Genomic DNA, 14,170 nt, shown 5'->3' with positions numbered 1-14,170 from the left:
AGGTTACTAGTAAAATTTATGTTTAGATTTTCAAAAGGAGTTCATTTACTAGTCAAACCCCCTCGTTTCACATTGATATTTCTTTTTGTTAGAGACGTTACATTAATCTTGGCTCAACGGGTCAAACTTCAATAAAAATGATATTTATTACGGTAGGTTACTAGTAAAATTTATATTTAGATTTTCAAAAGGAGTTCATTTACTAGTCAAATTCACAATTTAATGTTTTTTATGACTTAAGTTTAAAACCTCTAACTTCGTCATTTGACTTCATAGTATAATATTACATGGTACTTTCAAAGGAGTTCATGTACTACAAATTCACAATTTAATGTTTTTACGATTTAAGTTTAAAATCTCTAACTTCCAAATTTGACTTCATAGTATAATATTACATGGTATTTTTCAAAGGAGTTCATATACTACGAATTCACAATTTAATGTTTTTACGACTTAAGTTTAAAATCTCTAACTTTCACATTTGACTACATATTATAATATTACATGGTAAAAAAGCTAGTAGTATATCATTTTTTGACTTATTGTTATTCAAACGAATATTTTGACCACTCTAAACACAATGAAAACAAATCAAACTAGACAACTAAATCCTAATAAGGATTAATTAATATGATTAAAAGATTACACACGCTTTAAAACTGTGCATAGATTTTCCAATATAATCATTTCAACTATTGATTAATAATTTAATATATACTTTTTTAGTCCGAATAATTTAATATATACACGTTAAATTATTTTTGTTGAAAAAAATTAAAATAAAAGTCGGCATCAAACTTTGTTGTCTATTTTTTCATTTTGAAGACTAATCAAACTTTTGATTATTTTTTTTGTCTCTTTATTTTACCTTTTTTTTTTTTTATAGAATGTCCACTAATTTATTTTATTTTATTATTTTTTTAAAAAAGAACCTCCAAGATTTTGTTTGGTCAATTGTATTGATCAAACAAGAGTCAATTACAAAAAAAGTTGCCCAATTCCAATAGAATTTTAGGTCATCAAACATTATTATAATTGACCCCTTTGATGTGATCATATTTTTGTACTATTAGGCGGTTCCCCACCCTAAAATTAAGCAATAATTAAAACATAAACTTTTTTAAGTCCAACTTTCCCCCCTAGTCTTTAACCTTTTATCTTATTGTCGCAATATTGTAGAATTTTGAAATTCTTATAAGGTAATACTGATTAAAGACGGATATAGAAATTTAAGTATAATTTAAAAAAATATCAAATACGATTGTATTGTCGCGTTTCTATTACATTTCATGATGATATTGAGTTCGACAATGATAATTTAGTAATATTGAAATTATGTTTGTTGATAGAGAGATACAACGTTGGATTTGAATCACAATCTCTTAATTGTGAAAGTCTAATTAAAGACAGATATATAATTTTAGTATAAGATTGAAAAATATTAAATATGATCGCATTGTCGTGTTTCTATTACATTTTATGATGTTGAGCTCGATAGTGATAATTTAATAATATCAGAATTATATTTGTTGATAGAGAGGTAAAACTTTGGATTTGTGTCACAATCTCTTAATTATGAACGTGATGATTATCAAACTTCAAGATGATCTTCTACCAATGACCAAACACCAAAAGATAGAAAGTGATGGTAGGGTAGTTTTAAACTATCTTTTCTATTCCCTATAAATTGTATGTGGTCCTTTTCCATGTGTTAGATAATCGCATCTAACTCCCAATAGTTAGTCTTCTTTTATTTTAATTTATTTTTACAAATTTTTGAATATTTCTAGATTATAAGATAAGATTTTTTTTTGACTAATCTATCTTTGGTAATTTTGTAAGTCAAATTCACATTTTAATTCGAGATTATCATAGCTAGTATTTGACCATTCATCTTTTGCATTTGTTAATACCAAGATTATCATATTTCCTTCTATATATTTTTTTCATCCTATCATTTTAATTTAATTGATTTTCGAATATATACACCTATATTTTGACAAACATTTCAAAAAACTATTTTCTTCATTTTATATTGGTGGTTATATTTTTCTTTTATATCTAATAAATTGCACTTCATTTTAAAAATTAGACTAATTTAACCTTATTTCAAGAACATTTAATACAAGGATTAAAATTAAAATGAGATAAAAATAATTAGTTTCATCTTATTTTGTAGATTGGTAAATATATTGAGACAAATGTTTCTAGTAACTTGACAACTATTATAAAACGAAAGTAGGATTAATTGACGTATTTTAATATGTATACAAATTATTTGCACAAATACATTTATACGCTAAAATCTCAAAGTAGAATACCAAACCATTTATTTTTTAGTATATACATAAAGAGCAAAAAAAAAAAATTATCATTTTTAGATTCAAATAGTAAAACAAAATGATGGTGATTGGTTGTTGCAATTTCGAATCCGTGTATACTTTTTTGACTTGTGAAAAAAAAAAAAACATCATAATGCATTCTTCTTTTGAACAACCGTAAATTACAATTAAATGACTTAAATAAAAAAATAAAAATTAAAGTCGTAGCTTATAACTTTTTCTATATTAAAAAAAATAATCAAAAAAATTGTAGAGAAGTATTGGAACATGTACAATGAATATTTACTAGTCTGATTAATTGTGAGTCTCGTTTTATAAGATTTATTAAAAGTTGAAACACTTTTTATTAGAAATTTTCTGGCAATTTACACAAATGTCCTTTTTTAAGCTTTTACATTGCTAGAAATAGTTTCTACGCGAATTAATGAGAAATTGGTGTTATAAAATATGATTTTCTTGTTCATTGGAAGAAAAAAAACAACACATTTTCACTAAAATATTGGATAACTCCCTTCTTTTTTTTCGACACTACTATATTTTCTTTACCTACAAATTCAATAATAGTCACTTAATAATTTTCAATTAGAAATTTAAATAAGAAAACAACAATTTTTGAATGATGTTATCCAAAATTTATTCCTACTTCAAATTTTTTTACGTAAATATTAAAACCTTTAACAATGACAAAATATTAAACCACCGCTTCCACCTCTTCAAAATTTTAAATCCTTATCATTTCACAGAAAAATCTAATATTTTCAAAACCGACCATTTACTTAACAACTGTCTCAAAACAAAAAATTTCCCAAAACTTGAAATTGAGTCCCAATGAAGCGGTGATTTTCTATTTTTATGTAACGTAAGATAAAATTAGTTGTATTATGATGTAAAAATTTGTACTTTTAGTTGACTTAATAGCTAATAAAAACAAACCGATAAAAGGTAAAGACAATTTAAAGGAGTTAGAAGGAGGGAGGTTGAGAAAATGACAATTAAGTGGCTTAAGCTTAGCTAAACACAATGCCGTGTCACCGTCTATTTCTTAAGTGATCGTGTACCATTTGATGTCTTTCTTAATTCAAATATTTTAAATTATCTTACATCATCTCTACTCAACATATATGATAACGATGACAATAACATAATGACTGTAATTTTATTAGCAGGATGTATAAAAAATGTTTTTGATATATATATGTCTAAGGGGTCATCTGCTAGAGTTTATCACAAAAAATAATGCATGTATTAGCCTTGTGTATTTCTAGTATCTTGTTTGGTACTCTTTTCCAATTAGTTATACACTTTATATTGTATTAAGGTGTGTATTACTAATACCATGGATTTCTACGCATTAAAGACCCAATTGCCCCTCAAAACCTTTTTTACATCTTTTTCCACCATAATAGTGTAACGACTTGTTCCCGTCGTTATAGAAAAGCCAACGAGGAAAAATTTGGGGCCGGAAAACTTTTTCGTAGTATTTGGATTTTCCCAACCTAATTCAGATTTGGATGAAATCAGAGTCTTTAAGGTGTAGGGAAATCTGGTAACAATCGGGTGAAACAATTATGATTTGATTACATGAGTAGTTAGATAACTCGTTAAGGAATCCGTACGACTTTGCGAAATTGAATTCGGGTGAGTAGAACTCCCAAAATCGATCTTAGCGCAAAGGGCATTTTCTGAGCGTTGTTGGTTAGAGGTGTGTTGTGAAATGGAAATTTTGGAATTCTTGAATTAGCTCTCTGTCTCGCGTAACCCACATTGGCACCGTTTTTTGCCGCTTTGGCGGGGCCACTACAGCGGGGTGACAACCGTTGTGGCGGGCTCGACGCGAATTAAAGTCGTTAATAAACCCCTAAATGGCCTCATTATGCACTTTTCGACTTTTAGAGCTAAGGAACAAACCCCAGGTGACTCCTACTCGTGTTTCACCATTCTTGAGGCTAAATGTAAGCTTTTCACTCCTCAAATCTGTTTTTTCGATCCGTAGAACGTAATAGAATGGGTGAATATTGATAGGGGAAGGTTTTGTTATAGATTCTATGGTGGAAACAACCCTAATTTGGATAATTGGGATCATGGGTTTGATCTAGGGTTCATAGAATTGTTAGTAATTCGGTTCATTAGTAATTGTTTATTGATTCCCGTATTATATTGATTGTTTGTAGACCAAGAACAAGCAGAACGAATCCGAAAAGGGAAGGATCAAGTTTTTTAGGGTTTCAAGCTTGTTTCAAGGTAGGTGATGGTTGTGATTCTATGATTGTGTGATGTATGTTTGTTCTTGCTTCATTATGATACTTGTATATGTATGAATGTTGCAATGTTGATCACATTTGTTGTAAATGAGATAGATGAATGATGATTGCCATGAAATAATGACTTAAATGTATGATCTTGATGATATACTTATGATTGTGATTGTGATTGTGATTGTGGTGTGTTGAATGGATCGGTTACCACGTTCCGGCATAACTAACTTGGATCGGTTACCACATTCTGGAATAACTATGAGATCGGTTGCCATGTTCCGACATAATTATGGGATCGAATACCACGTTTTCGGTATGCTAACTGTTTGGGTTTGGGTTCCATGAGAGGACCAATGATTTTATATAAAATGTGAAGTTGTTCGTGTTCGTAAATGTTGATAATGTTGTATATGTTGATATATATGAATGTGATTATAATGTTGTCTTGACTTGCTTATGTTGCACTTAGTGGGATAGTCGTGTGATCCTACTTTACACTGTGATTGTGTACTGATACTACACTTGCTCTTATTTTGTTGAGTACAGGGCAATCTTCAAGCGGCTACTGACAGACCTCACTTAGGAGATCAGTGATCGTCACTTCAAATTCAAGGGTGAGCCAATTCTTCCGGGCTGCCATGAAATTCTCTTTTGTCTATGTCCACCATATTTGGAGTTAGACATTTGTTCTAGTTAGTTGATTGGTTCATTAGAATGGAGTTGCATCCCTTCTTGTTTAGACTTGGTTCATTGTTAGATGGTTTGGTACATTAACTTTCAGGTTCTAGGTTAATTCTTCCACATTGTTAGTTGTTAGATCTTAGTTTTGTTTTAGTTGCTTGGTTTGGGTTGTAGTAGTGGTTCTCCCACTGGAGAGTTAGTGTGGGTGTCAATCACGACGGTCTGGGTCGTGACAAATAGTGGAGCGTAGCTTGGTAAATTAAATTGTTTATGCAATGCATACTATTTATTTATGCATCAAACCAAACGATGCATAAAATAATCTATGTGTATTAATGCAAGCATAACTAATACATGCATTGCTAATACAAGCATTACTAATACACTCTATTTGGCACTATTCTTATATACTCTACCAAACAACCCCTAAGTAATTTACGTTTAATAATATTTGATAATGTACTATTAATTCATTACTAAATAAGATTAGCTATAAATTTTTATTCCGTTCAAGTTGCATTATCTTTGAGTTTCTTATGTTCAAGCCAAATTACCCTAGATATTTTTTTTTTATGTTCAAGCCAAATTACCATAGATTTTTTTTTTTTTATGTTCAACCCGAACTTTCCTAGAATTTTTATGTTCGATAAATACTTCTAATAATTGGCGTTTAAGTTTATTTCAAATTATAACTTTAAAAGTGTATACCTCTAAATACAATTTTCATTATTGAAAATAAATATGTAGATTCAGAGTCAATTTAAATAGAGTAAAATTTTCGATTATCACTAAATTCATGAGCAAACAAGATATAATCTGACAATCTAAAAGATCTTAATAATCAACAAGAAATAATAAAAACATTTTCATAATAATAATGACAAGCGAAAAGAAAATGATCTAAATCGTAAAAATGTAATTATGGTGGGGCGATATAAGCATTGTGCTACTAGGTGAAGTAGCCTCAATATTATTTTACTAGTAATAAATAAACATATGTTCCATATTATAAATTTATTTATAATTCTCATATTATACCTTATTCTAATTTGTGTAAGGCGTCCTTATTTAGGAAGTATACTAATTTGTTCCGTTCGTGTGTAAATAAAAGTTTTTATTATTGTTTTTTAAAAATAAAATAAAATAAAAAGTGTTTTTTTTTTAATTCGCACGTGCGCCGCATGTGATAGAACGACAAAGTTCCCATTTCGTCAGTGTTCACACGTGCCAAAGCGCCTGGATTTTTGAATCCGCTTTCAATTTAGTAAAAAGACTCGCCCTCGGTCCCAGTGCCACGTGTCGGCGCACGTGGGTTGCTCTATATACTAATCTCTCTATTAATTATATACTAATTTATATTTTATTAAAAGAAAAATACCCTAACCTTCTTTAACCTTTTCACCTTATCCTTTTAATTAGGTAATAAAATATTTATAGACGATACAAATTTTAAATAAAATATCTTACCTAATTAAAATAATATATAGTAATAAATAAGACTTGTTTACTTTGATTATTCAATATACTTAAATTAAGTATAATTTCATAACTGAAATTTAAAGAGAAAAAAAAGGTATATATAGATCTCACGTGTATCTTGAAAAAACATTTTTAATAGATTATCGGCTCAAAAACAAGGAAGAACACTCTTTATGATTTTACATTTGAAGTTATAGGTTAATAACAATCACAAAATTCGTTAATTTGACCTTTAAAGTGATTGATAGATATATTCACTTTAACGAGAGTAGATAACGTGTTCAATTCTCATTCATCATTTGTAGTAAAATAATATATAAGTATGCGTTTTGTCATAGAAATTATATATATATATATATTAAGTTTAAGTTATATTTTGCTATACATTTGTAGAAAATATTTAATTATTTAAATAAAATTTTAAAAAAATGATTATATTCTCTAACTTCTAAAATTAATAAACTTATTTGTTCAACTTGATTAATTTATCTGAAACATGCAATCAAGCTGATTCTAAAATAATAATATCTCATAATGAATAATCACATAATATCATAAATTAGATTCTCTATTTTTTAAAGTACAAAGAAATTTCTTCACTAATTCAAATGTCATAATACACTTACCAACTTAAAAAGTGAAAATAGATTTTGAGGTATTTTGAAAATTTAAATGTAACCTTAAATATTACTATTGAAACTTTTTAATGATCAAACATTAATTTTTTAACAAAAGAAAAGTGAATAATTCTAGTAAGTATGTGCCAACCTCTAATCTACAATACTTCCTCCTTCCATTTTTATTTATCAAATAATTTATTATATTATTATTTGAATTTAATAAATTCAATATTTTTTTTAAAAAAATTGAAAAGTACCTATAATAATTAATAATAAGGTAAAGTCATATCAAAACTATAATTATATATTAACTTTTACATTAATTTACTTATAATATCGTGAACAACTAAAAGTAAATCGAAGGAACCCACCATAATATATTACCACCAAACCGTCCATCTTATTATATAGTTTGATTTATCTCGTTTTTTAGTGGGTCCCACCTTTGTAACCTTTATGGATAATTACTTCCATTAATTACTTTTTCCCGTAATTAACAAAAGGAAAAAAATATTAATTAGGGTTTACAGGTGTGAGAATGTCCGCCGGTGCCGGCTTTTGCTACCTTTTTACTTTAATTAATTAGTAATTATCTTTTTTCTAATTCATAGTTAAAAAATATATAAACTATATAGTTTTTTTTTTCTCTCTGAAGAAGCACTATGAAATAATATTTAATTAATACTCACCACTATATAAACTTTAATCAAAGCATTCATTTCATTGACTTAGTATAGCCACTTGTCAACAAAATCAACCATGAAGTCAACAATTATCTATGAAAATAATTAAAGGGGCTTAAGTATACATGTAAACTTCTTTGTTTTGTGGATACAATATTTAATAAGAAAACGAATTCCCATAATTATAAGTCATTCTTAACACGACTTTATTATATCTATACTATATAAAAAAAAGAGGTTATTTTATACATTCTTTGATTAATGAAGGTAAAGAAAATAAGTTTAGTACAAAAAAGAATGTCAATAAAATCTTAAGCTTGGTTACCATTGATTTGGTTAACATCAATAATATCAAACTTATTCGGTTTTATAATCAACCAGCTACACTGAATCACTAATTTGTTGTATTTGTCTATCTTATTATCTCAATTCAATTTTATATTTATTGTTTTTTCGATTTTGTTCATACTAATTAAGCTAGTTATAATATTCAAACAAGCAGCAGATCACAAATACACATATACATGATTTTAGAGAGGAGAGAAGCGAGGGAAATCAAGAGAGATAGAGGGAGAGGCGAGCAGGTTGCATATTGTATCTCGATTGGAATTGAGATGCACAGATCACATATACATATATACATGATCTTTTTGTTCTCTCCTACATCTTGTTGGGTTATGAAGGGTGATTAGGGTGTCATGCGGAAGCTTACAATTGCAAATAATATGATTGATAAATTAGACGACACATAATACTATACTAAAGGATATAATATTATTATTTGATATGACCATTGGTCTACATAATTAAAAACTAATAAAAAGCATAAAAACTGTAGAGAAAAAATCTCTCCATAAACAAAACTCTCTAAACAACTACATTGTGGATTCTATTGTGTTATGCTATGAGAATAGGGATCTTCAATTTATAGATCTCCAAACATTTTCTCTAAGGAAAGAATAAACCAAATATGGAAGAAAATTATATTTTCCTTTCAGAAAAAGTTCAAGCATTTATGATAATACTTTGACTTTTCTTTAAGGAAAAAATAAATTTCAAATAAGGTAAGAAAATCAGGGCAAAACCCTAACAAATCTCCCCTTTTGGCTGTATTTTCTTGACAAAACTTGATCCGTCTTCTTCACATGCATGATATCTTCGTTCTTCACATAGTCTCCATCACTACTGCTTGCCATGGTTAAAAATAAAGTTTAAAATATATGGGTTAAAAATGGTTTAAAAATATTTTATTTTTATTTTCAAAGATGCAGCAACAGGAATGTTGAAAATATGGTTTTAATCTTTTCTCCACATGTAGCTGGACAAAAATCTTTTTTATCATCAAATTAGTTGCAAATTGATTTGTAACCACTTGAACCTGTCTTCAACCTCATTCAAGCATTAGATCATTGAACCATCAGATCTTTGAACCATATGCTCTGATACCACTTTTTGGGTTATGAAGGGTGATTAGGGCGTCATGCGGAAGCTTACAATTGCAAATAATATGATTGATAAATTAGACGACACATAATACTATATTAAAGGATATAATATTATTATTTGATATGACCATTGGTCTACATAATTAAAAACTAATAAAAAGCATAAAAACTGTAGAGAAAAAATCTCTCCATAAACAAAACTTTCTAAACAACTACATTGTGGATTCTATTGTGTTATGCTATGAGAATAGGGATCTTCAATTTATAGATCTCCAAACATTTTCTCTAAGGAAAGAATAAACCAAATATGGAAGAAAATTATATTTTCCTTTCAGAAAAAGTTCAAGCATTTATGATAATACTTTGACTTTTCTTTAAGGAAAAAAATAAACTTCAAATAAGGTAAGAAAATCAGGGCAAAACCCTAGCACATCTCGATCACCTCGCCTCTCTCTCGTATCTTACACGCATATACACATATTAGCTTTAAAACTAAAACATAGATACACAATCACACATTGTATCATTCTTAAAATAAATACACATATACAATCTATATCAGTTTGTTGTGATATACAAAAAAGAATATATATTAATGCAATTTTGAATATTGTATCATCCCTAATATAAATACACAAATAAATATTTTTTCTGATTATAGTTGTATTGTATCTTGTTCGGATACACAAATATAGTTTGATAATAGTTGTATCAATTTTTTTTTACACACAAATATAATTTTTTTGCTGATACACAAACAATTTTATGATACATAGATGCAATTGATTGTATTAATATGTATAATTAAATCAAAGAAGACACAATTTGATAATAGGTGTATTTTTTAATTTTATACACAAATACAATTTTTGTCTATAAATATACAATTGGTTGTATCAATGTACGAAGAAGAGAAGATTCAAACAATGGAAAACAAATCAAGAAAACATAATGAAAACTTTCGATATGTCAACGTGAATTCAACAAAAAAACTAGTCACACAGTAAAATATTGAAGATCAAACATCACATGTACATATAAAAATAATTAAGCTAAAGCTCTAATGCGATTTCTTATTAATATAAGAAATAGAGAGGAAAAAGAACAAAATTCACCCACTAAATTGTAGAGAGGAAAAGAGAGAGAGAGAAACGTGAGAGGAAAGAAGAGAGGGAGAGAGAGGTGGGAGAGTGGCAAGAGAGAGGGGAAAATAGATGAAAGATTTGTCATAAAACGTTTAGTATAACTATCTACATAATATTTTGAAAGTATCGCTACACTATGTATATAGTAGTTATCTTTACTTAGTTAGGTGATTTTTTGTTTCTTTGAAAGTATCGCTACACTATGTAGATGTACCATCACTAAAACATATTATAAATTTAATTTCAAACTTAATTTTGAGATATCTCCCTCTCATCTTGCATACCAAATGATGGGGATTAACTAACCTAATCCTTTGATCCAATACTAATCCGGAATTAGATGTGCTTTATCTTAGGAGACTATACATATTATCTTCTAATTTTTTATTTTTTTATTTTCCTCATAACAAAGGCTGCTTTGACACCCAAAGTCCAAATATGAGTGTTTCTAGAAGTGGAGCTAGACATTTTTTTAAAGTTGTGATCTTTGTCATAGTTCATAGAAAATAAAAAATTAAAAAACACTGATATTTTACAATCTTATGTAGATTGAAGCATGTTAAGATTTAATGATTTTTTTAATCATAATTATAAAAATGTAGAACAATTGAATACTATAATTTTCTTGCACTTGTTAAACATGTTGGACAGATAAATTCATATCTCTTAAAATGAATAGTCTTCTATTTTTGTATCAAAAATAATTTAATCATCTTTCATTTTTCATTTTTAATATAAAACAAGAAATTTGATTCAAAATAAATAACTATTTCTTCTATCTCACTTTATATAATACTTTTACTATTTGGAGAGATAACTCTTTAAAAAAAATATATTTTACATAATATAGTGATTCTTTTAATTATCTCAATCACCAAAACTGTAAATTACATACTCCCTCCGTCCCATTTTATATGTCATCTCTTTCTATAAATAGTTGATCCATAATACTTGTCATTTCATAAAATCAATGCATAAATTACCATATTTTCCTTTTTTACCCTTGTGAGTTATTAGCCTTGAAAATATACATTTGACCAACTTAGAAAAGCTAAGTAAATGATTCATGTTCATTGGTTAAATTAATCAATCAAAATAAATTAATTCATATTCATTGATTGAAAACATGAGTTCCAAAGAAAAATTAAAAATAACGGTAGAAGGGTAAAGTTAATTACAACATTTCTTAATGCAAGTGTAAAGTAAAAATGTGACATATAAAATGGGACGGAGGAAATTATTCTTTTCATTTAATGATAAATTGAATCTTTTTATTATATCCATAAGAAGCACATTGTATTAATCAAGTAGAAGTAGTGTATTCATACAACAAAAAGGGATACTATGACTCATACTTAGCCAATGGGGTGAGGTGGATATGTAATACAAAAAAAGAGTGTGGCAAAGTAATCTAGTTATCTCCGTCTTAAATTATCTGTCGTAAGTCATATTTTTCTTTTTGGGCTTTTAGAGAAAATATTAATTTTTTTTTTAGTATACAACACATATATTTTAAATATAATCTCTCTTTATTAAGTATTTACTCAATTAAAGTGTTTGTAATCTTAGCGAACAATATTATTAAGGATAAATAAAAATAATAATAATTAATTTTATATTAAAATTTAAAAATATGAAAAATGAGTATACAATTTCTTGTGAAAAAAGTTTGGTAAAATAAAAATACGAAACAAGGCCACGTGCACACTATAATCATCAACATATAAATATGTACAACACAATAATAATAAAAACAAACTTCAAAACCAAGCAACTCCACTATCCCAAATCCACATAAACAAAAAAGAAATGAAAAAAAATTAAAATTATTAATATATATATTTAGTTTTTTTTAAAAAAAGATTCTGGCGTGCACTAAACACTTATAATAATCAAAACCTTCATAAATCGAGGCATTTTTTATCCAATAATATATGTCCACGTGTTCACCACTTGTATAAAGACGTGTGGTCATGTGAAGCATTATTGGATGGTGAGAAAGGACTAATTGCAACTCACAAAAATTATGATTATAATATAATTAAACCCATTAGCACACTTTGCCATGCTCAAATACCCTAATTAATACTCTATTAGTTTTTAATTATTTGCTTACTTTTTAATACTAAAGTTTATACTAGTACTACTACTACTATTACAAGTAGTACTCATTGACTTGGGTTATATTTTCATATTTTCTCGTTTGTCCACCATATATACACTTCTTTTGTCCTCATTTGCAACGCTACACATATGGCTTAACTTTAGTTTATCGAAAACATGATTCTACATAAAAAAAAGAGAGAGTATGAAAGTCGAGGATCAAAGTAAAATGTTACTCCCTCCGTCCACAATTGTTTGGCAGGTATACTAAAAATAGATGTCCAAGATTAATTGTCAATTTAAACAATCAAGAAATAATTAGTCACTTTTTTCCAATTTTGCCCTTAATGATAGTGTAGTTCAATTGAAAAGTATGTGGACTTTTGGTATTCTTGGTATTGTAGGGTTATATTAGTCAAATTACACCTTGTATTAAATTTTCCTTGAGGAATGTGCATGACCTTACCCTGACAAACAATTGTGGACAGAGGGAGTAGTAGGTATAGGAACAACTCAACTTTAGCTGATCATTTGCAACGCTACACACATGACTTAACTTTAGTTCACTGAAAACATGAGATTACATAGATAGATATGAAGGCCGAGGATTAGAGTAGAATGTTAGCACGTAGGAATGATTTAACTTTAGCTGAATAAGAACATGACCTTAGATAGAAAAATATGGAGGTCGATGATTATAATAAAATAATTAGCAGATAGTTGAGTGTAATCTCTTATTCTTCAATATGTATTACTATATTTATTATTTTATTTGCCTTTCATCTTGCTAATTTGCCGACATATTTTTTGCCACCCTACTTCGAAAATGTTTTTTTTGAACCAAGGGTTTATCGAAAGCTATATCTTACCTTCACCCAATCCCATTTATGGAAATAATACCGAATATATGGTTAAATGAATTACACCATTAATTAATTGAGGAAGTATCTTGATTATATTAAAAGGTTAATATGAAGTCAATTAATGTTACATAGAAAATCCGATGGAATTAAATAGTAAGATACATTGAAAATCTGAGGGATCTTAAACGTTTAATTTGGTCGTAACTCCAACTTTAACCTATAAATTATTTTAAGTGATCAATTTGGCAGTTTAATTTGCTCTGGATTCTTGATATATATATATATATATATATATATATATATATATATATATCGAAGGGAACCTGTTAGACTGGTAAGTCCCAAATTGGTTGGAGAATAGATTGGTTGTCTCCTTATATGGACTTGAGCAATCCTCCGCTCATGAGCTACCTTTTGTGGTTGAGTTAAGCTCAGGTGTCATATCTTTACATGGTATCAGAGCCAGGTCCACCCCTGTTTAGACTCTCGGTCCACGCTCTAGTTGGGCTTAGGCGTGAAGGGGGTGTTAGAGTGGGTAAAAGTTCCACATTGGT

The 14,170-nt window shown here is 28.1% G+C and overlaps 1 protein-coding gene across 1 annotated transcript in view; it reads left to right on the top strand.

Moving 5' to 3' along the window:
• LOC125830748 (probable serine/threonine-protein kinase PBL3) overlaps window positions 1-14,170 on the top strand; it is a 253,789-nt gene that overhangs the window by 54,596 nt on the left and 185,023 nt on the right. The window lies entirely within an intron of this gene.

This window comes from Solanum verrucosum, unplaced genomic scaffold (genome assembly GCF_900185275.1).
Source record: "Solanum verrucosum unplaced genomic scaffold, falcon-dt-bn FXZP01000154.1, whole genome shotgun sequence".
In the NCBI taxonomy this organism is placed as follows: Eukaryota; Viridiplantae; Streptophyta; class Magnoliopsida; order Solanales; family Solanaceae; genus Solanum; species Solanum verrucosum.
The sequence above is the reverse complement of the archived record's forward strand: the minus strand, read 5'-3'. Positions and strand labels throughout refer to the sequence as shown.